Source organism: Rattus rattus, chromosome 9, assembly GCF_011064425.1.
Source record: "Rattus rattus isolate New Zealand chromosome 9, Rrattus_CSIRO_v1, whole genome shotgun sequence".
Taxonomy (NCBI): Eukaryota; Metazoa; Chordata; class Mammalia; order Rodentia; family Muridae; genus Rattus; species Rattus rattus.
Genome location: NC_046162.1, coordinates 830,450 through 851,843, shown reverse-complemented (window position 1 = coordinate 851,843; position 21,394 = coordinate 830,450). Strand labels below are relative to the sequence as shown.

The 21,394-nt window shown below is 45.8% G+C and overlaps 8 non-coding genes across 8 annotated transcripts; 7 read left to right on the top strand and 1 right to left on the bottom strand.

The window, feature by feature from the left end:
* Window positions 1–3,083: 3,083 nt before the first annotated feature.
* On the top strand, window positions 3,084–3,156 carry Trnak-cuu. The gene has a single exon. It is a non-coding gene; the product is annotated as a tRNA-Lys (tRNA).
* A 97-nt stretch (window positions 3,157–3,253) lies between these two features.
* On the bottom strand, window positions 3,254–3,325 carry Trnap-cgg. Its single transcript has one exon. It is a non-coding gene; the product is annotated as a tRNA-Pro (tRNA).
* Window positions 3,326–5,598: 2,273 nt separating this feature from the next.
* Trnap-ugg lies at window positions 5,599–5,670 on the top strand. Its single transcript has one exon. It is a non-coding gene; the product is annotated as a tRNA-Pro (tRNA).
* A 1,030-nt stretch (window positions 5,671–6,700) lies between these two features.
* Trnap-agg lies at window positions 6,701–6,772 on the top strand. The gene has a single exon. It is a non-coding gene; the product is annotated as a tRNA-Pro (tRNA).
* A 2,755-nt stretch (window positions 6,773–9,527) lies between these two features.
* Trnak-cuu lies at window positions 9,528–9,600 on the top strand. Its single transcript has one exon. It is a non-coding gene; the product is annotated as a tRNA-Lys (tRNA).
* A 1,550-nt stretch (window positions 9,601–11,150) lies between these two features.
* Window positions 11,151–11,223, top strand: Trnak-cuu. Its single transcript has one exon. It is a non-coding gene; the product is annotated as a tRNA-Lys (tRNA).
* A 357-nt stretch (window positions 11,224–11,580) lies between these two features.
* On the top strand, window positions 11,581–11,652 carry Trnap-agg. The gene has a single exon. It is a non-coding gene; the product is annotated as a tRNA-Pro (tRNA).
* A 2,488-nt stretch (window positions 11,653–14,140) lies between these two features.
* Trnar-ccu lies at window positions 14,141–14,213 on the top strand. Its single transcript has one exon. It is a non-coding gene; the product is annotated as a tRNA-Arg (tRNA).
* Window positions 14,214–21,394: the final 7,181 nt, after the last annotated feature.

Sequence of the window (21,394 nt, the reverse complement as noted above, 5' to 3'; positions counted from 1 at the left end):
GTCCCATCCTGGTAGACAAGTTAGGACATGAATATTAAACAAGGCAAGTCCCCTGCCACAGTTGAGCATCCCAGGACGAGTGTACAACAAGCTCATATGTTCCTAAGGAAGTCCTCTATCCCTAAATCCTGATTGATGAAATAACATGGTGAAACAAACAGATGTTTGTGGATTTTAGGCTTAAAAATTGTGTAGGATCTTAACTCAGGGTCATGGTTTGGTCCCCAAATCTGGACTGTAGCCCTGGTTGACTGGTTCTGGGACATATGCTCAATAAACTACCCTGTCTGATTGTGAGTGTGGTTTATGAGGCAACTCCTAGACCCCAACAGTTTGATTTTTAGTTTGAGACAGTCTCCTGTATTTGGTCTAGGCCTTGGACTCACTAGGTAGCTGAGTGTGGGTGTTGCTGCTCTTGTAGATTGTCAGCCAATTCAATCCATGAGGGCAGTGGGAGCAAAGCCAATGAACTGGGGGTTTGGAAGCCCGATGAATACATACACGAATGACCAGACTGGGACCAGCTCTCAGGAAGCAGATCATCTTTACTCACCGTGATTCAAGGCTTATAAAGTTTTAGGGAACTGAGGGCAGGAACATTAAGGATGGGCAAAGGTCATTGGCGCTTAGGATATCTGGAATGTCTCATTAGCATGGGGAAGCATTTCAGGACTCTCAGGTGCTGGCTGAACAGGTTTTATCAGGAGGAAGGAAATTGATCTCATAATTTAATTGAGGCTACGTGACATCCCTCAGGCAGAGCCATTTGTGTAGACTGTGAATTCCCCAGACGAAGTCAAGGAAGGTGAAGCCCTGCTAATGAAGGGAGTCTCCCATATTGCACTGAGCAAGGCTATCCAGTCATGGTGGACTTCGACCTTAATTAGCAGAGTTTTTCCACATCTGAGGATGAGTTCGTTCTCTCTCTCTCTTCTCTCTCTCTCTCTCTCTCTCTCCTTCCTTCCTTTCTTTTCTTTTGAGTCTCACTGTAGCTTAGGATGGCCTGGAACTGATTATGTCACCCATATTGATCTCAAACTTGTGCTTATCTTTCTGACTCCCAAGTGCTGGGGTTCGGAATGTGAAACACCTTGTCCAGCACACCTAGAAATCTTAAAGCATCATGAAGATCCACCCATGCTTAGTTGGCAAACCACAGGGCCAGTCCACCATCATCTTCTAACATGGGAGCTAGATCCTTTCTGCCAGAAGGTAGGAACACAATAGATTTGGTCAGAGGGGACTCACAGGGTCACACTTGCTCTCAAAACAGCTACTTCCTGAGTCTGGTCCTCAAGAGAGGAACCTGCCTGTCTGTATGCTCCTGAGTGACACCCTGGCTTCACAAGCCCAAGTACTAAGTGCCCGTCTGATCACTTTGTTTGATGGTAAAATCGAGGCAGATAAATGAGCTATAATTATCTTTGGGATACTGAGCAGCTGTTTGGTACTGTTAAAGCCCTGCTTTGTTTTGTTTTGTTTTATTTTGTTTTGTTTTTTAAAATCACAATTAGTGAACGACTTTTTAAATGCCGTTTTTTGATGTTCATTTTTCTATGGATAAGCGAAAGCACTGGTGGCTGGGGCAATTTGAATTCTTAATTGGCAGTTCTCAGACTCTCCTTGCTGCCCTGGCTTCCTTGAGAGAAAGGACAGTGTCAGTCAGATTGCCAGCCAAGCTGCCCCCACACCAGCACTGCTTGTCTGTACTTGCAGACGAAGCCTTAGGAAAACTCCTCGGTACTCATTACAGGCTGATTGTTTCGGTTCCCAAGGGCATGGCTTCCACCAGGACTGTTTCTGTTTCTACCAGTCTTTTTGCACAAGCCTGGGTGAACTCTTGGTGTTTCTGCAAACATTTTCATCCAAGACAGAAAGGGAGGAGCACATCTCTTGTAATCTAGCAGAAGGGATCACTGGGATTAGCGCTAAAGAGAAAAATGTTGTGATTGGTGTAAAGGCAAACCTTCATTTGCATGGGAGGTGTGCTGTGATTGGTATAAACCACCTTTCCCTGGCCACGTGATCCGGTGTTCCAGCTCTCTTGGATCATCCTGTGGAGAAATTTTCTCCTGTGCTGTGTATTCTGATGTGGATTCTTGTCTTGCTTACTTTGCAAGTGCAGGCTAAGCTGCAACCATGCAGCGACTGCATAGCAGTGATAGGAGCTTCCTGATTGGTGGGTACTGGTGGGCGCTCCCGGGGGCTGGTCTGACCCTACACACTGCCACCAGACCCAGAGGGCTATAAAAGCTGCCAAACACCGACCCTTGATTTCCCCCTTGCCTTCCCACAATTAATATTTGTAACAAAAAGGAGCTAGTCAGAGGCGCTCGTGAGATCTTCACCCCTCTCTAGGGCCAATTAATGGTTGCTGGATTGGGGAGGCCATGCTTCACGCTCATGCAAACAGTCCTACTAAATAAAACTCAGTAGGTTACAAACCAAAACCAAACCGAAGAAGCATGCGAGCAAACCAACAGACACGGAAATAGGAGGGAGGCCTTTTGGGAATAAGTGGGGACCAGCTGGAGTGGGTGGAAAACGGAGCGGTGAAATGACCAACACACATTATATAAATGTATGAAATTGTCAAAGAATAAGTTTTAAAGGGACCCCCCCCCGACCCCCGCTAGATAGCAGGTGGGTGACGAAATTGTGGCCTCCTACTGGGTTTGGTCCCTAGGATTCTCATAAGCCTAGAGGAGACTCATCCTTTAAGAACCATTGCAGGGAGACACGCCTTGTCCCCCTTATTTTCACTAACCTTACACTCCTCGACGTGGACTTCACTGATGCGATCGCTTGACAGTGAAGCTTGTACCTTTCAGAGCAGACGCCCCTGGGTGCCTATTCAGAGTAAACCTCCAGATTTCTGGCCACAGTGCGTCAAACACTGGTCTCTTAGCGGCCGCCCAGCTCGCGCCTCGGTGGATCCATGCTTTCATGTACTTTCCCAGCCCTCGCGGCCGATTCGGCGCTCTCTTTGTTTCTCACTGGGAATTTTCTCTACCATGATTTCACCAAAAAGAGAGCAGGACAATAATGGCTCTGTAACTCATTGGCCATCAGTTTGCTATGCAGCCCGGCTAGCTCAGTCGGTAGAGCATGAGACTCTTAATCTCAGGGTCGTGGGTTCGAGCCCCACGTTGGGCGTAGTTGTTTTGTTATCTCATAGAGGAGAAACCTTTAACTGATAGAATTAAAAAAAAAATATTGGAAGCAAAAATATTGGGAAACTGGACCCCCTCCAGGGCTCGTCCGGGATTTGAACCCGGGACCTCTCGCACCCGAAGCGAGAATCATACCCCTAGACCAACGAGCCACACAGCTACTCCCCTCTTATACTTTCTAACAGGCCTGTATTCATTTCCAAATGAGTTGCACTCGCAATTTGCTCTGGCAATTTACCAGAGAGCCTGCTACAAAGTAGCCTGTACCTCGGGAGAAAAGCTACATTTTGGGAAGTCCTTGCCTGAGGCTGAGACTGCTGTTGAGGCTCTGTGTGTGTAGCTAGAGAGCAAGGACCAGGCAAGGACCAGCCATTAAATAAACCTCCCCACTAACGCTCCCCAAACACGTGGCCAAACAGCCCCACTGGACGCCCAAGACTGGAGGACGCAGCTGCAGCTTGGCCAGTTGGGTAATGAATAGGATTCACATCTCACTCTCCCGGAGTCTGGTTTCACTGGTCTCAGCCATAAAATTTGTTTGCATCTGGAAGGTTCAGCGACAGGGTATGGTCTCTATGCGCAGGGCGATGGGAATACTAAAAGGCCTCTTAGGAGCAGCTGAATTATCTGACACCTCCGATCAAAGAAAAAAGATACCCAACTGGCACGTGGTGGCCCAGCCAACACAGCGGGTGAGGCCTGGGACCTGGCCCACTGGAGTGCCATTGTGAATTCTTGCCCCATTCCTGAGGGGATTCAGTGACAGAAGCCTATTTTCTGCTCCCTTAAGAGGAAATAGCTATTGAGGACCGAGTTTCTCCAAATGCATTTGACCCTCTTAAACTCTTAGCAAGAATCCTAGATTGGGCCAAGGAACCCCAAACACCCTTATTTCTCGCCCACTTTGGTGGTCCGTGTGCCCTCTTTAGTCTGGACCCAACTGCCTATGAGGTCTTATTCTGAGAGATGTTGATTCGATTCAGATCTGATCAAACAGAATTGGGTGGAGGAATCCCACATTTCCATAGTATGGGAGTCTCAGTTCTGTTCTAAGCTGTAGCCAGGTGGGAAGTGGGTAGAAGGCTCCTTCCAGAAGTCTGTCGTGCAGCAGAGGGAGCAGACCCCCAGGAACCCAGGCTCTGGACTTCCAATTGTCCAGCCCTTCTGCTATCCTGAACTGCCTTGTGTGTATTTGACGAGAACTCTTGCCTGCGTGGTCAGCTTGGTTCCCCTAGAACTTCAGCTCAGGGTCCGGAGACCAGCAATGGTGGCAGTGTGAGGTGACCCGTGCGTTGTTGCTTGGAGACAGTCTCCCTGCAACCTAGACTGACCCCCAGCCTTGGCCTCCACACAGCAGGGATTACAAATGTACAGTGTGGGGTCTTGAGACTCTTCCCAGGCCTCAAGAAACCCCTTTTGTTTAACCCTCACTCCAAAACTTGGTTATTTCACACCCAATCCACTTAGGAGCAGTCAGGGACTGTACACCTGGAGCAGGGTGACTTCTTTGTGGTTAGCCTAGGCAATATAACGAGAATCTGTCCTAAAAATGGGGGAATCGGAACTATGACCCATAGTTATCAAAGTCTAGGATTCAAGAAGAAGAAGAGGAGGAGGAGGAGGAAGAGGAAGAGGAAGAAGAAGGAGGAGGAGGAGAAGGAGGAGAAGAAGAGGAGGAGGAAGGAGGAGGAGGAGAAGGAGGAGGAGGAGAAGAAGAAGAAGAAGAAGAAAAGAAGAAGAAGAAGAAGAAGAAGAAGAAGAAAAGAAGAAAAGAAGAAGAAGAAGAAGAAGAAGAAGAAGAAGAAGAAGAAGAAGAAGAAGAAGAAGAAGAAGAAGAAGAAGAAGCAGAAGAAGCCCTACATGTTTTTGAGGGTCTTATGTAGTGGCAGCTGGCTTCAAACTCACTCTGGAACCAAAGATGGACCTTGAAATCCTAATACCCTTCGCTTCACATCTCAAGTGCTTCCATTTTAGGCCTTTCTCGTCCCACCTGGCTAAAACCATATGTATTTTAAGTGCTTTAAATCTATGTAGCCAAGTCATACGTCTTTGGTTTGTCAGTTTTGCATTTTGTTTTGATTGGCCTTTATCATCTTGAAAAATGGATGCTCTCTGCACTTTCCTTTGCGATCTGTAGCGTCAGTACCGTGCCTGGACTGTCTTCTACTTTAATGACAGGTAAGCCCATACATATTCCACACTAGTTAGGCATTTAGAGGATGGAAACTGCCAGCTCATCATCTCCTTGGTTTATGTCGCTGGACTAGCGCTCGCCCTGGAAATCCCATCGTGGCTGTGAACCAGTGAATCCTTACGGTTCCTGTGCACAGTGATATTGAATAACTTAAGAGTAGAGAATAAAGATTGTAAACGACAGTGACTACCTCATTTGGAGAGAGGGGAGGGGGAACAGAAGCTGTGTGCTGGCTCGTTGGTCTAGGGGTATGATTCTCGCTTTGGGTGCGAGAGGTCCCGGGTTCAAATCCCGGACGAGCCCAGTATAGAGGCACCCTTTTACAAGTTGCAGTTACCGTTTCTCTCAGCAACAGAGGGCAAAGGAACAGATTCGAAGAAACGTGCACTTTACGGGATAGTACTTAAATTGGAAGGGGTACACTTTCTGAAAGCCCAGATTTGCTGGGTATTTGGGGGTTAAGTGAGGATGGGCTGGTGCTGGACACCCGTTCAGCACTCTGGCCCTGTCTCTCAGGGCAACTTCCTTCATCTAGTAAGAGAGAACACAGCAACTGCTCCCAGGATTGGGAAGGGAGAGGAAGGGAGATTGGTGGTCTGATGAATCTGTACCTACTTTTTTCTAGGGCCTGAGATCCTGCGTGCGCTTCGTGGAGTTGTCGCCCTTAAGTCAAAGTCTTTTCCTTTCTTTTTCTTCTCCTCCTTCCTCCCCCCACCCCCCGACTCTCTCTCCTTTTCTTTTCTTTTTTTCAGATACAATTTATCTATGCAACCCTGTCTGTCCTGGAATTCTCTATGTGGACCAGAAGGCCCTCGAAGATTAAAGTTGTGAGCCACTACACCCAGGTGGGGAGCCTTCTTGATTTTGACCGGAATGGACAGACAGATGGAACACAAAATGATGAGGGGCTTGGTACAGCTGGCAATCAGCTGACATTTACTGAACTCTCGTGCTGCTGCGCGGCCAAGGACGCCGGCAAGGACGCAAGGACCCTCCACGCAGCCGCCCCTTGACTCCTAGGGACTCCGTCTGATCGTCGGGAGAGACCTCGGCTCCCATTCTGCGAGCAGCCGCGTAGGCAAACGCTGATCCCAGCCATGCTGCCCGTAGCCAAAGCCAGACCGATTGGTTTCCGGATTGTGGACCTGGGGCTGTTTCTCACTTTGTAGGTCGTGAAGGGGGACTGGAAACGTTGATTATTTTGGTGTACACGGTCCCGGAATTAGCCTTTCCAGGATTATTTGAAACATAATTTTCTTATTCGCTGAGCGCTTCGGGGTCCGCCGCTGTTTCAATTGCCACCATAAAGTGAAACTCTGGGTAATGTTGGTGTGGCTCGTTGGTCTAGGGGTATGATTCTCGCTTAGGGTGCGAGAGGTCCCGGGTTCAAATCCCGGACGAGCCCGTTGATGTTTTGTTCTTTTATGAAACACTCGTTAGGAAATGTAAGGAAACATTGTATCCTAGACTTAACCCTGAGACATCTCTGACTTCAATCTGTGTTACAGCTGGCCAGGTACGCTTGTTGGAGGGAAGCCTCCTGAATACTTTGTCCAGACAGAAAGACTATTAAAACCTGTGCCTGTAACTCCAATCTCTGCCCTTGGTTCAGGTCAGGGGTTTTGGGTTCAGGTAGGCAAATGCCAAGATGGGAATTTTAAACTCCATCTGCAAAACCAGTTTATACCGGTGCCCCAGAAGTGTTTGTATGGCTTTCCCAGCTAGCTCGGTTAGTAGAGCACGACTTTTTTGTTTTGTTTGTGTTTTGAGAGACTGCCAGGTGGAGATCATCAGACTGTTAATCTTAGGGTCGTGGGTTCTAGCCCCACGTTGGACCACGTGATGTTTTAGTTTGGACAAGAGTCCTGAGACACTGGCTAGTGGCTATTCTCCTGCCTTACTGTGTTTTAGAAACCCCACCTTTGAGTATAGCAACTTGCTACTCGAATTCCCCAGAGTCCTACTCTCCACTGCGGAAGTCCAATCATGGATTTCCACTCAGTGGGGCACACTAGTGGAAACTGTCCTTTGGACTAGAGATACGATTCTTACCTAGATCAAGTGAGTTCCGGGATTCAAATCCTGAATGAACTGGCCTTATTTAAAAACAAACAAACAGGCAAGCCATCCAGAGGCCAGAGAGAAGGCTGGCTCCATGGCTGAAATGCCTGCTGCTGACCCTGATCACCTGAGTGCGTCCCCAGGACTCACACGACAGAAGGAGAGAACCTACTCTCACACAAAATGTCCTCTGACCTCTGACCTCTGACCTCCACCCAAAGCAAATAAACATTAAAAAAAAAAGAATTAAAAATCCAGTGAATTAATCAGTGGCGTGTAGTGGTGTAGGCCTTTAATACCATAATGGGAGGAGGCAGAGGATGGAACAGCTTTACAAATTCGAGGCCAGCCTGGTTTACTTAGTTCTAGGCCAGCCAGAGCTACATAGTGAGGCCTTATCTAAAAAACCAAACTGAACGAAAACAACAAATAAAAATAATAAAATAAATAAATTAACCAACCGTATTATATCTTTGCTTTCTCTAGACAGTACTCAGAGATCACAGCCGTTCACCCATGAGACCTCAGCTTTGGACATCAAGGCTGTTTTCCTACCAACTACTAGGGCTTGAACCTGAGGTGCTCTATGGCTGAGTTATGGCCCCTTGCTACTAAGAAGATGCTGTTTTCAAAGGCTCTCGGCACCGTTCCTCATTACAGCTGCGTCACAGCCCTGAACTTTCAGCGGTAGTTAGAGGCACTGAGAAGTGCTCCTATGTGCATCAGAGAGCCCAAGTCTTCTTTATTAAAAGGTTAGCTCCGGACTTTTAGTCTTAAAAAACGGAATAAAACGAACCAAGTACTTCTCCATATAAAAGCACACAGTGATTGAAGTTTTAAAACTACACGAGGCTATGGTGTGGCCGGTAGTGGAGATTAGTCCAGCCTGAGTAAAGTCAAACATGAACCCCTCTGTGGGGTGGAGGTGAGGGAAGTCGGGGGGAGGTGACAACCGAGTCCTCCCTATGCTGGCTCTCTTGTGCCTCTTCCTCCCACAATTAAGGTTGTTTGCAGTTAAGTGGATGAGGAAGTCAGCCCAGTCCTTAGGTTGGAAATAAGTAGGGATATAAATGAAGACCCCCCCCTCCCATTAGCGTGTGTTCTGGAGACTTCAATGGAAGCCTCTGGTGTTCTGTGTGCAGCACTGCCGTGTGATAGGTCTCCTTCCTGAGACGTGGGTAAGACCAGACTCCTGGGCCTCTGACTGACAGAAAGGACCCGGGAGAAGCCCAGAGAGTGGATGTGGATAAGACCCTGGGGGTGCCTCTGTTGGCTCAGATCAGTACCCCTGGTTTTGTTGGGACCTTGGCTAGGATACCAAATTAAACCCTACTGACCTACATTTTGAGCCCTAGCTGGAGTCCGTGGACTGACCTGTTTCCCACTACGGCCACCCTGTGCCAGCTCCCAGCCTCTGCGCCACCTGGGCTAAGACCTGGGCTAAGACCTACAGCTCCTAACGACTAAGTCAGCCGAGCACTAGACTCACACGAGACCTCTCACGTTTAGATTAGGTTTAGTTTTGGGGGAAACAAAGGCAAGCAGAGACGTCTGTCGGGACAAACATAGAGTTTAATCAGCAATTATTGGGTGCCCGTCTTCTGACCAGGTGCGCAAAGACCTGGTGCAGGTGCCAACCCAGATTGGACTTCGCTCCTCATGCGCCTGACGCGGCTGTGTTTGTCTGCATTGCATTTCTATGGTATGCGAAAGGAGCAAGTGTTAGCCAAGGTCTTCGTCGCGGTTAGGGGGAAGGACTAGAGGGAGGGTTCCACCTGCGTCTGGGAATAGGGGAAGGAGAACCGGACAGGCAGTTCAACCTTATTTCTCTTTCCCATGAAGATGATCAATCGTTTTGTTCTCCGAGAGGGTCCGCAGGAACTAACTAGCCCTAGCCTCAGGGTCCTCTCGTTACTCTTTAGTTGCTCCTTTTGGTGCTCAGGGCTGAGAGAAGGAGTGTGGCTCAGTGTTCCTGGAGCGTGTGTCTGCTGTGGGGGTAAAACTTATTTCGGAAATTGCTCTTAATCTGAAATAACTTTATTTAGCCAATTCAGTACCTTCAGGTCACGTGTAGTAAACTTCGAGCTAGAAAAGCAGTTGCCCGGCTAGCTCAGTCGGTAGAGCATGAGACTCTTAATCTCAGGGTCGTGGGTTCGAGCCCCACGTTGGGCGACTACATATTTTGGTTTGGACTTCATGAATCTTTATGAATGGAGATGTGTCGTTAACTGGCGGTTGATCCCAGCACTGGACAGAAGCAGAGGCAGGCGGGTATCTAGCGTTTGATCCCAGCCTGGTCTGTAGAGTGAGTTTCAGGACAGCCACAGAGAAACCCTGTCTGGGAAAACAGAAGAAAACCCACGTTGTATGTCATGTGAATAAAAGGTACAACTCCTTTCCAAGTGGCTTCAGAAAGGGAACTCCTCCAAATTCTTGCCACTCCCTCGTCTCATCCTCAGCCTGTGGAGGTCTCCACCGTCTTTTTGTAGGGTGACTCTTGACGCTCTCAAATTTCTGGACCAAACCTTGGGGTAGCCCACAGGGTCTGGGGTAACTAGCGGATGACTTGTCTTTTTCTCCCCCAACCCCAGTTGTGGTTCAGAGCCTGCAGTTTTGGGTCCTCCTGCCCCTCCATCCTCCAGACTTGTTATTGTCAGGCCCGATCTTTGTTTTGTTTGGGATAGAGGGCTTGAGAACCTCCCACAAGTCAAATATCCTAAAAGTGACGTACAATAACGTGACTGGGGCGGGGAGAGTGGAAACAGATTTAGTTAGAGTGACTTATAATTTCTTATACCCTCTGTTCCTGACAGAAGCACACAACACTTAGCCTGTATTTCGCAGAATTCTCTCTAAAGAAACGCACAAAGAAGAGGGCAATTCACCTTTACAAAATTACAACGAAACGGTGGTAGAGCTTTTGCCTGGCCGGGCCTGAGTTGATCATTAGGTGTGGGGTGGTCGTGCTCGCGCGAGAACACAGTTCCATCCATCTTCCTAGCTCCCTCTTCTGCCTCTTTAGTAGTTAAGGACTCTTGCGGGTTCTGCCTAGGTATCCCCGTCGCAGGGCCATTGGAGTTTGGGACCTGGGGTGTGGACGTTTGGGCCGTGTCGGGTCAGTACAATATTCCCAGCATTTCTGGGACGTCAGCTGGGACGCCAAAGTGAACTCCGGTGATTCACACTGAGATCCCGAGCTCAGCCTGCTTCCCCCAGGGCCACCTGAGCCAGCGAGACCCAGTTCTCAGTTCTGGTGTCCTCAGTTCTCGGTTCTGGTGTCCTCAAGCACCACTTGTATCAGTTTTATTCCCTGAGTGTGCCTGCATAGATATTTGTGTGGAGTCTAATTCCGTCTCTGAGACGTAATTTTTTTTCTCCCGGTTAGAAGACGGGACTGGAGGGAGGCTGGCAAATATGGAGGGAAGCCCCATCTGGCATGGGCGAAAAGATGAACAGTCAGTCCGTGTCCATCTGTCTGTCGCTCTCTTAGGATAGTTTGTCCCAAGAAGAACTTAGCCTGGACTTGGAGGGCCTTGACTGTGTCTTCCTGTCCTTCGTCCTCCCGGTGCTGCAACCCTGGTGCCTTGGCCTGAGAGAAATCTGGACATCAGAGGTGAGTTGCGGTAAGAGACTATGGAATTTCGGACATTACCCCAGTATCTCAATTTCCAGTATTGTACCAACCTCGGTAATCATGATACTCAGCAAGCGAGTCACAAGACGCCCGGCTAGCTCAGTCGGTAGAGCATGAGACTCTTAATCTCAGGGTCGTGGGTTCGAGCCCCACGTTGGGCGAGCTGTCGTTTTGGTTGGGAGATAACGCTGGCACTTCCCTTCCCCGCAGTGCCCTATTGTTGGGGCTCTGCATTCAGTAACTCTGACATTTAGGCCAAAACCGGAGTTAGCGGGCAGTTTGTGGGTTTCTTGTTCTGGCTGAAGCAGTACTGGATATACTAGATTTGAGCGGGTGGAAATGTCACAGAATTTCTTTTGACGTTCTGGATGGAGTAGGACACTGGGGCAGTCTTGCAATGCCCTTAAATTTACCCTTTCCAGGTAGATCTGAAATTCAATTCCTTCCGGATCTACTGAATTCAACCAAAGGACTCCACTTTATCCCCCTTAGAAGGAGCAGATAGAACCAATGCTCAAGGCTCGTTGGTCTAGGGGTATGATTCTCGCTTAGGGTGCGAGAGGTCCCGGGTTCAAATCCCGGACGAGCCCTCTTGTTTTTGCCCATAAAAACCGCGACTACTCTATGGAAATTTAACAGTTCAAAAGCCTGTATGTGATCCTGGTCCTGGAAAGTGTAGACACGCAGAATTCGAAGTTGACCGTAGCTACTTAGAAGGTATGACTAAACAAAGGAAAACAGAAGTACTCAAAGTGTTTGTTTGGACCTTGTTTGTTTTCTGTTTGAGGCAGGGACTCACTCCTGTAGCTCAGTCTGGTCCTGAACAAAGTCAAGGGTAACTGCATTTCTGATTTTCCTACCTTCACTTCTCGTGTGCTGAAATATAGGCATATCTATCAATCTGGTGTTCAGGTTAGAACCCAGGGTTAGGCAAGCAATTAGCTGAGCTATCAGTTCATAACTCAAAATTTCCATCAAGAATGACTGGGATTATTCAAACTAACCTGATGGATAAAACTCATGGAAAATATTGGAATAAAAAAATCAATCCAGCTGTGGTATTGCAAACAAAACAAAACAAAAGCAACCTTGACTGTGAGGAGGATGGTATACGCCTGGGATTCCAGCTCCAGGGCGGATGGGGCAGGAGAACTAATCTTAGAACAGCCTGAGCTAAGCTGTGGTCCCCCTTCCCCCAACCCCAATTCCAAACACCACATCAGAGAACTTTCAAAATAGCAAAGGAATTCTGGTCCAAATTTATGTGGACACGGGAAGGCGCACAGAGCCTCAGAGTTACTTTGAAGGCAATTGCCAATCGCTCCGGGACCCTGGGAATGCAGGGAGAGCTAGAGCAAGTGGCTGGGAAAAATGCCCTACTTGCCTCTATCCCTTGGGAGCTGCTTCTAGAAAGTTAATCCTCTGGCATAGGAGGGGTCCTAAGATGTTGAGACCCTCAGATATCTCTCTAGGGTTTGCGGAGAATGAAATTATACCCCCTAGATTCATTATCCCTGCACTGTCCAGCAACCTTCAAGGAGTGGGCTTAAGGAGAAGGTGGGAGAGCCCTTTCTAGCACGCCTCAGTTTCTGTTTAGATCCCCTGCACGCCACCTAAAGAAAAAGAGAGAAGGAGGGGACTTTTTGCATCTTATCAGAAACGACCAAGTTACAATGAAAAAGCTTATCAACCATGTACGAATAATGTGCAAATGCCACCCAGGCGTTCGGAAATACAGCTCAACCAAATGGCGTTTCAGTGAGGTAGGTACGGGTTGATTTACCAGGCTGATATGTTCTTCCTGACTAGACCCAGAGTCTTTGCGACATTTTTGCCTCCTCTCCCCCCAAATTTGACTCGTATAAGAAAGATAGTTAGAAGCTCTGCGTGGCAGTACACGCCACACCTGTTATCCCAGAGAGTGGAACGGGAAGGCAGGAGGATCGGAAGTTCAAAGTCATCCTCAGCTTTATAGTGTGTTCGGGGCAAACAGGGTTGTGGGACAACCTACAAGACATCATCTGGCTTGCTAATAAACACACAGTTTGAAGTTTGCCAGTAGTCCTTAACGCAAATCTTGTGCCCTCCTGGGATTCGCTGGGCTAGCATTTTTCAGGTCCCTGGGTCGCAGACCTGAGAAAGGGAAGCCGCTCCCGGAACCAACTAGGATCTCACTCAGCTTTGCACGTCTGCGTGAGAGCTTCCTCCCCCGCTCCCCTTGCTCTCCGTAAAAATGCAAAGAATTTTAAAACTAGACCTCGCGCTTTGGGTGGGAAACATACTCCAAGAACCGCAGGCAGCCCTCCCGCCCCTGCAGAGTCTTGACTGAGCCGGGGCTCCCAGCTCCAGGTTTCGAAACTGCAAGGTGGATTCCTGTGCGGAGAGCGACAACGGACGCGAGGAGGAGGAGGGAGTCCCTCTAAAGTTCTGTGAGCTGGAAGGCGGGGTGGGGACATGTCTGAACAGCTCCAGATTCTGCCGAACTTTCAGCACTGGGTAAATTGCCAGCTACCACTAAGGAGTCGCTTCCGGCAGCTCTCGGGCGTGGGAGGGCTGTCTGGAGCCCCGATGCCCCTGGCGCGCTGGTGTCTACTGAGAGGCTCTGGCCTGAACCTTCAGGGTCCTGAACGGTGGCCAAGCTTCGAAGGTGGCGTTCAGTCCCGGGGCGCCCCTGCGTCTCTCTCCGCAGCACGGTTCACGGATGGGTTGGAGAGGAACACCCGCGAGGACCCCCTGAGGACTTTTCGAGGGCCCAGGGTTTTACCGTCGGAGGCAGTCAGGGATCCCCAATTTTCTAGTGCTACCCGAGTCTTTATCCTTAGGTGAATGCGGTGTGTCCAGAGCCAGGAAGCCCTGGGAAGGAAGTGCAGGCGTAGGTGCTGCAGAGTGGTGGGCTGAAGTTTCAGGAGCACAGCCAGAGGAGCTCAAGGTCTGTGAGGGCGCAGGGTCTGGAAGACTGTGGCAACTCAGATAAAAGATCCCGAGTAATTAAGTCCCCACACTAATCACTGAATAACGCCTTAACGCCTGGTGAGGACGTATTCCACTTAACATTTTTCAAGACAGTAGGGACTAACTGCCCCAGTGGCCTAATGGATAAGGCACTGGCCTCCTAAGCCAGGGATTGTGGGTTCGAGTCCCACCTGGGGTAGGTTGAGATTGCTACCTGGTTGGCAGGTAACATTTTGAGTGGCAAAATCAGCTATATAATAACGACCGCATCAAATGCTCAGTCTATTTGCTTAAGAAATGTGGTAAGTGGGACCTTCCGGTGGGTAGACAATGTGTGAACTTCTGAGAGCAATCTAGGCAATGCACTCAACTTTCGAGTTCTGTTCTGTTAAAGCCTTTGTTTGCACGGCACTGAAAGTATGCCAGAAGTAACCCCGTATTTTGGGAGAGTATGAAGACTTTCAGGTGTACAGAAATCTGGTAACAAAGAAGCTCTATTGTAGCTGTTAGCTAAAAGCAAAAGTTCAGTAATAGGGGAAGAATTAAGTAACATTTGTTTCATTTGTTTCCGGCCCCGCATGCCCCACCCCACTCCCGTTCCCCTAGTAGCCCAGGCTGGCTTTGAACTCTCCTTATCCCAGCCTTCTGAGTACTGCCCTTACAGGAGTGACATTGCATGAAACTTCAGTTTGTTTAATTAATGTTGTTCAACCTCACAATGGAAATTTAACTGATTCTGGTCTGCTTGACTGATAAGACATGGGAGAGATTTTTTATAAAACAAGCCCCTCCCTGATGCCCCAGCTCTTATCAGTGTGAGAGGCTTTTATTTCCCTCGACTAGAAAACAGACTAGAGGGTGGACGAACAGGCAGGTCCAAGGAAGAGAGATTGCTCCTCTGACAGTGAACCCGCAAGGGCTGGAGGAACTGGGAGGGTCCAGGGAGAAGGAAAATGACTTAACCCGGTAATGGGTGATCTTCCGTTGGAATTTCTGTTTAAGACTGGTCAGTTCTGTGACTTTTTATCATCCATTCAAGGTGGGAACACTCAGGTGTTGGTCTATGATTTGGGGTCCAGCAAATTGGTCTATGATTTAGTGAGCACTCTGATGACACAAAGGCCAGATTCTTTGAGCCCGAGGACAGCGATTGTTGGGGGAACCTTCCTGAAGTAAGCGCATTGACCCATTGAGAGTGGAAGAGAGATGTCATCGGTGGAACGAAGCCAGGGCAGCTCCTGCAAAGCTTTGTAATTTTATGTTATACTTTAAAATCACAAGGCTGTGTGGGCAAGCAAGTGAGTGAGATTTTACATAAGTGTTGGTGGCAGTCAGCACGTTGTGAAGGACGACCCACTGATTCAGCCAGTTCTCTAGGTCATTCTGTTTCAGGTAGCAAGTGAAGCCATGCTTTGCACATTGCAAAGCACTGTAAAGCACTAAGGAAATCAATTAATTAATATCTAATACTTTTTTAAAGCTAATTTTACTTCACTATATTCTGGGAAAGGGGCTGGTCACTCAGACTATGCTGTAATCCCTGACTGCATCTTAGATTAGGCATGTGTGGTGAGTGACTTTCTCTTCTCCCCTTTGTTCTTTCGTCTTTTTCTATTTCCCTCCGTCTTCTCCTCAATCCATCCCTTGGACTGAAGAGTGCAGACTGGTTATTGATATGGGTTGGGGGAGAATTACCCATAAAAGAACTGTTGTAGGTGTCTTTGTTCTGGCTTTAAACCACACACTCATCAACCTGGAGGGGGAAGGGAGTGGAAGTAAAAGGCAGCAATGGAGTCTAAGCTGAGCCAACAGCCTCTGTTCTATTTTCGTATTCTAGTCTGTTCTAGCCAGAGTAGCTTATAGCTCAATTGTACACATGGCTCAACTGTAGCTTATTTCTATAGTCCCTGCATTTCCTTCAGACAGGGACAATTCTCGGTTAAAATTTTTTAGATGGGTGGGTGACCCCATCCCTCAACTGGGTGCCATGTCTATTGACTGCAGATGGTCTCTTCAGGTTCTATCTCCCCTCTGTTGGGTATGTCAGCTAACGTCATCCCCAATGGGTCCTGGGAGCCTCTCCCAACCCCGGCCTCTGGGACTTTCTAGTGGTTCCCAAGTTCCTCACCCCCCACAGCTACATATTTCTAGTCATTCTCCCGGCCCTCTCTGGACTTCTCTCCTGTCTCTTCCCATACCTGGTCCTGTCCCCCCTTTCTCCATCCCACTCCCTTGTCCCACCCGGATCCCTCCTTCTCTCCCTCTGCCTCCCATGATTATTTTGTTCCCTTTTTAAGTGGTCCCCCCCCCTTTTTTTCTTGTTAAGCTTCAAATGGGCTTTGAGCTGTATCATGGGTATTCGGAGCTTTTGGTCTAATATCCACTTATCAGTGAGTACATACCATGTACATCTTTTTGGCTCTGGATTACCTCACTCAGGATGATATTTTCTAATTCCATCCATTTGCCTACAAATTTGGTGAAGTTGTCATTTTTAATAGCTGAGTAGTATTACACTGTGTAAATGTACCACATTTTCTGTAACCATTCTTCTATTGAAGGGCATCTGGGTAATTTCCAGCTTCTGGCTATTATAAATTAGGCTACTATGAACACGGTGGAGCATGTGTCCTTGTTATGTGTTGGAGAGACTTTTGGGTGTACGTCCAGGAGTGGTATATCTGGGTATTCAGGTAGAGCTATTTCCAATTTGTGGAGGAACTTCAAGATAGATTTCCAAAGTGGTTGTACCAGTCTGCAATCCCACCAGCAACGGAGGAGGATTCCTCTTCCTCCACATCCTCACCAGCATCTGCTGTCACCTGAGTTTTTGATCTTAGCCATTCTGATTGGTGTGAGGTGGAATCGCAGGGTCATTTTGATTTGCATTTTCCTGATGACTAAGGATGTTGAACATTTCTTTAGGTGTTTCTCAGCCATTTGATATTCCTGAGTTGAGAATTCTTTGTTTAGTTCTGCACCCCAATTTGAATAGTGTTATTTGGTATTTTTTGGAGTCTAATTTCTTAAGTTCTTTGTATATTTTAGATGTTATTCCTCTATCGGATGTAGGGTTGGTGAAGATCTTTTCTCAATCTGTAGGTTGCTATTTTGTCCTATTGACAGACTCCTTTGCCTTACAGAAGCTCTTCAGTTTCATGAGGCCCCATTTATCAATTATTGATCATAGAGCTTGAGCCATTGCCATGCTGTGCAAAAAATTTGTCCTGTGCCAATGTGATCAAGGCTGTTTCCCAATTTTCCTTCTATTAGATTCAGTGTATCTGGTTTTATATGGAAGTCCTTGATCCACTTGGACTTGAGCTTTGTACAAGGAGATAAGAATGGATTGATTTGGGTTGGGGATTTAGCTCAGTGGTAGAGCACTTGCCTAGCAAGCGCTAGGCCCTGGGTTCAGTCCCCAGCTCCGAAAAAAAGAAAAAAAAAAAAAAAAAAAGAATAGATTGATACTCTTTCTTTTACATGCAGATCACCAGTTGAGCCAGCACAATTTGTTGAAAATGCTGTCTTTTTTTCACTGGATGGTTTTACCTTCTTTGTCAAAGATTAAGTGGCCATAGGTGTGTGGGTTCACTTCTGGGTCTTCATTTCTGTTCCATTGATCTAGCTGCCTGTCTCTGTACCAATACCATATAGATTTTCTTAAATCACTATTGCTCTGTAATACAGCTTGAGGTCAGGGATAGTGATTTCCCCAGAAGTTCTTTTATTGTTGAGAGTAGTTTTCACTATCCTGGGTTTTTGATTATTCCAAATGAATTTGCACATTGCTCTTTCTAATTCTATGAGGAACTGAGTAGGAATTTTGATTGGGATTGCATTGAATCTGTAGATTTCTTTGAGAAAAATGGCCATTTTTTTTTTTTTTTTTTTACTATATTAATCCTGCCTATCCATGAGCATGGGAGATCTTTCCATCTTCTGAGATCTTCTTCAATTTCTTTCTTCAGAGGCTTGAAGTTCTTATCATACAGATCTTTCACTTGCTTGGTTAGAGTCACACCGAGGTATTTTACGTTATTTTGTGATTATTATGAAGGGTGGCATTTCCCTAATTTCTTTCTCAGCCTGTTTATCCTTTGAGTAGAGGACGGCTACTGATTTGTTTGAGTTAGTTTTATACCCAGCCACTTTGATAAAGTTGTTTATCAAGTTTAGGAGTTCTCTGGTGGAATATTTGGGGTCACTTAAGTATACTCTCATATCATCTACAAATAGTGGTATTTTGACTTCTTCCTTTCCAATTTGTATCCCCTTGACCTCCTTTCATTGTTTAATTGCTCTGGCTAGGACTTCCAGTACCATATAGAATATATAGGGAGAGAGTGGGCCTTATTTAATCCCTGATTTTAGTGGGATTGCTTCACGTTTTTCTCCATTTGGTTTGATGTTGGCTACTGATTTGTTGTATATTGCTTTTATGATGTTTAGGTATAGGCCTTGAATTCCTGATCTTTCCAAGACTTTTAACATGAAGGAGTGCTGAGTTTTTTCAAATGCGTTTTTAGCATCTAATGAGATAATCATGTGGTTTTTTTCCTTTGAGTTTGTTTATATAGTGGATTATGTTGATGGATTTCCTTATACTGAACCATCCCTGCATCCTTGGGATCAAGCCTACTTGATCATGATGGATGATCATTTTGATGTGTTCTTGGATTCAGTTTGTAAGAATTTTATTGAGTATTTTTGTATCAGCATTCATAGGGAACTTGGTCTGAAGTTCTCTGTTTTTGTTGGGTCTTTGTGTAGTTTAGGTATCAGTGTAACCATGACTTCATAGAAGGAATTAGTGTTCCTTCTGTTTCTCTTTTGTGGCATAGTATGAAGAGTATTGGTATTAGGTCTTCTTTGAAGGTCTGATAGAATTCTGCAGTCAACCCATCTATCTGGTCCTGGTTTTTTTTTTTTTTTTTGGTTGGGAGACTTTTAATGACTGCTTCTATTGTTATGGGGCTGTTTAGATGGTTTATCTGGTCCTGATTTAACTTTGGCACCTGGTCTAGCTATTAAATCTAGATATTCTCATTTTGTTGAGTATAAGGTTTTGTAGTAGGATATGATGATTTTTGAATTTCCTCAGTTTCTGTTGTTATGTTTCCATTTTCATTTCTGATTTTGTTAATTTGGATTCTGTGTCTGTGTCCTTTAGTTAGTTTGGCTAAGGGTTTAATTAACTTGTTGATTTTCTAAAAAAACCCCCAGCTCCTGGTTTTGTTGATTCTTTGTATAGTTCTCTTTGTTTCTACTTGGTTGATTTCAGCCGTGAGTTAGATTATTTCCTGCCTTCTACTCTTCTTGGGTGCATTTGCTTCTTTTTGTTCTAGAGATTTCACATGTGCTATTAAGTTGCTAGTGTATGCTCTCTCCAGTTTCTTTTTGGAGGCACTCAGAGCTATGAGTTTTCCTCTTAACACTGTTTTCATTGTGCCCTGTATGTTTAGATATGTTGTACTTTCATTTTCTTTAAATTCTAAAAAGTCTGTAATTTTTTTTTTCTTCCCTGACCAAGTTATCATTGAGTAGAGCGTTGTTCAGCTTCCACGTGTATGTGGGCTTTCTGTTGTTTTTGTTGTTGAAAACCAGCCTTAAGTGTGTTGTGATCTGATAGGATGCTTCATATTATTTCAATTTTCCTCCATTTGTTGAGGCCTGTTTTGTGGCTGATTATATGGTAAGTTTTGGAGAAGTTACCATGAGGTGGTAAGAAGAAGGTATATTCTTTGTTTTAGGGTGAAATATTCTGTAGATATCTGTTAAATCCATTTGGTTCATAGCTTCTGTTAGTTTCATTGTGTCTCTGTTTAGTTTCTGTTTCCATGATCTGTCCATTGGTGAGAGTGGGATGTTGAAATTTCCCACTATTATTGTGTGAGGTGCAATGTGTGCTCTGAGCTTTAGTAAAGTTTCTTTTATGAATGTAGGTGCCCTTGCATTTGGAGCACAGATGTTCAGAATTGAGAATTCGTCTTGGTAGCTTTTTCCTTTGTTGAGTATGAAGTGTCCTTCCTCGTCTTTTTTGACAACTTTTGTTTGAAAGTCAATTTTGTTCGATATTAGAATGGCTACTCCAGCTTGTTTCTTGGGGCCATTTGTGTGGAAAAAAAATTTCCATTCTTCTAGTCTGATGTAGTGTCTGTCTTTGACTCTGATGTGTATTTCCTGTATGTAACAACATGATAGGTCCTTTTTATGTGCCCAGTGTGTTAGCTTATGTCTTTTTATGGGGGAATTGGTGTTGAGAGATATTAAAGACCAATGATTGTTGGTTCCTGTTATTTTTGTTCTTAGTGATGATATTATGTTTTTGTGGTTCTCTTCTTTTGGGTTTATTGTGAGATGATTAATTTCTTGCTTTTTGGGTGTAGTTTCCTCCCTTGTGTTAGAGTTTTCCATTTATTATCCTCTGTAGGGCTGGATTAGTGGAAAGATATTGTTTAGATTTGGTTTTGTCTTGGAATACCTTGGTTTCTCCCTCTGTGGTAATTGGGAGTTTTGCTGGGTATAGTAGCCTGGGCTGGCATTTGCATTCTCTTAGGATCTGTATGACATTAGCCAAGAATTGTCCAGCTTTCATAGTCTCTGTTGAGAAGTTTGGTGATTCTGATAGGTCTGCCTTTATATGTTACTTGACATTTTCCCCTATCTTCCCTTCTCTATCTTTGTTTTGTGTATTTGGCGTTTTAATTATTATGTGACAGGAGAAATTTCTTTTCTGGTCCAATCTATTTTGGGTTCTGTAGGTTTCTTGTATGTTTATGGGCATCTCTTTCTTTAGGTTAGGGAATTTTTCTTCTATAATTTTGTTGAAGCTATTTACTGGCCTTTTGAGTTGGGAATTTCTCTTTCTTCTATACTTATTATCCTTAGGTTTGGTCTTCTCGTTGTGTCCTAGATTTTTTGGATGTTTTGGGTTAGGAGGTTTTTGCATTTTGCATTTTCTTTGACCATTGTGTCAATATCTTCTATGGTGTCTTCTATACCTGAGATTCTCTCCTATTTCTTGTATTCTGTTAGTGATGCTTGCATCTGTAATTCCTGATCTCCTTCCTAGGTTTTGCATCTCCAGGGTAGCCTTCCTTTGTGATTTCTTTATTGTTTCTATTTTCATTTTTAGATCCTGAATGGTTTTGTTCAATCCCTTCACCTGTTTTATTGTGTTTTTCTGTATTTCCTTAAGGGATTTATGTGTTTCCTCTTAAAAGCTTGTACCTATTTACCAGTGTTCTCCTGTATTTCTTTAAGGGAGTTATTTACGTTTCTCTTAAAGTCCTCTGTCATCATTATGAGATGTGATTTTAAATCCAAATCTTGCTTTTCCAGTGTGTTGGGGGGTATCCAAAGCTTGCTGTTTTAGGA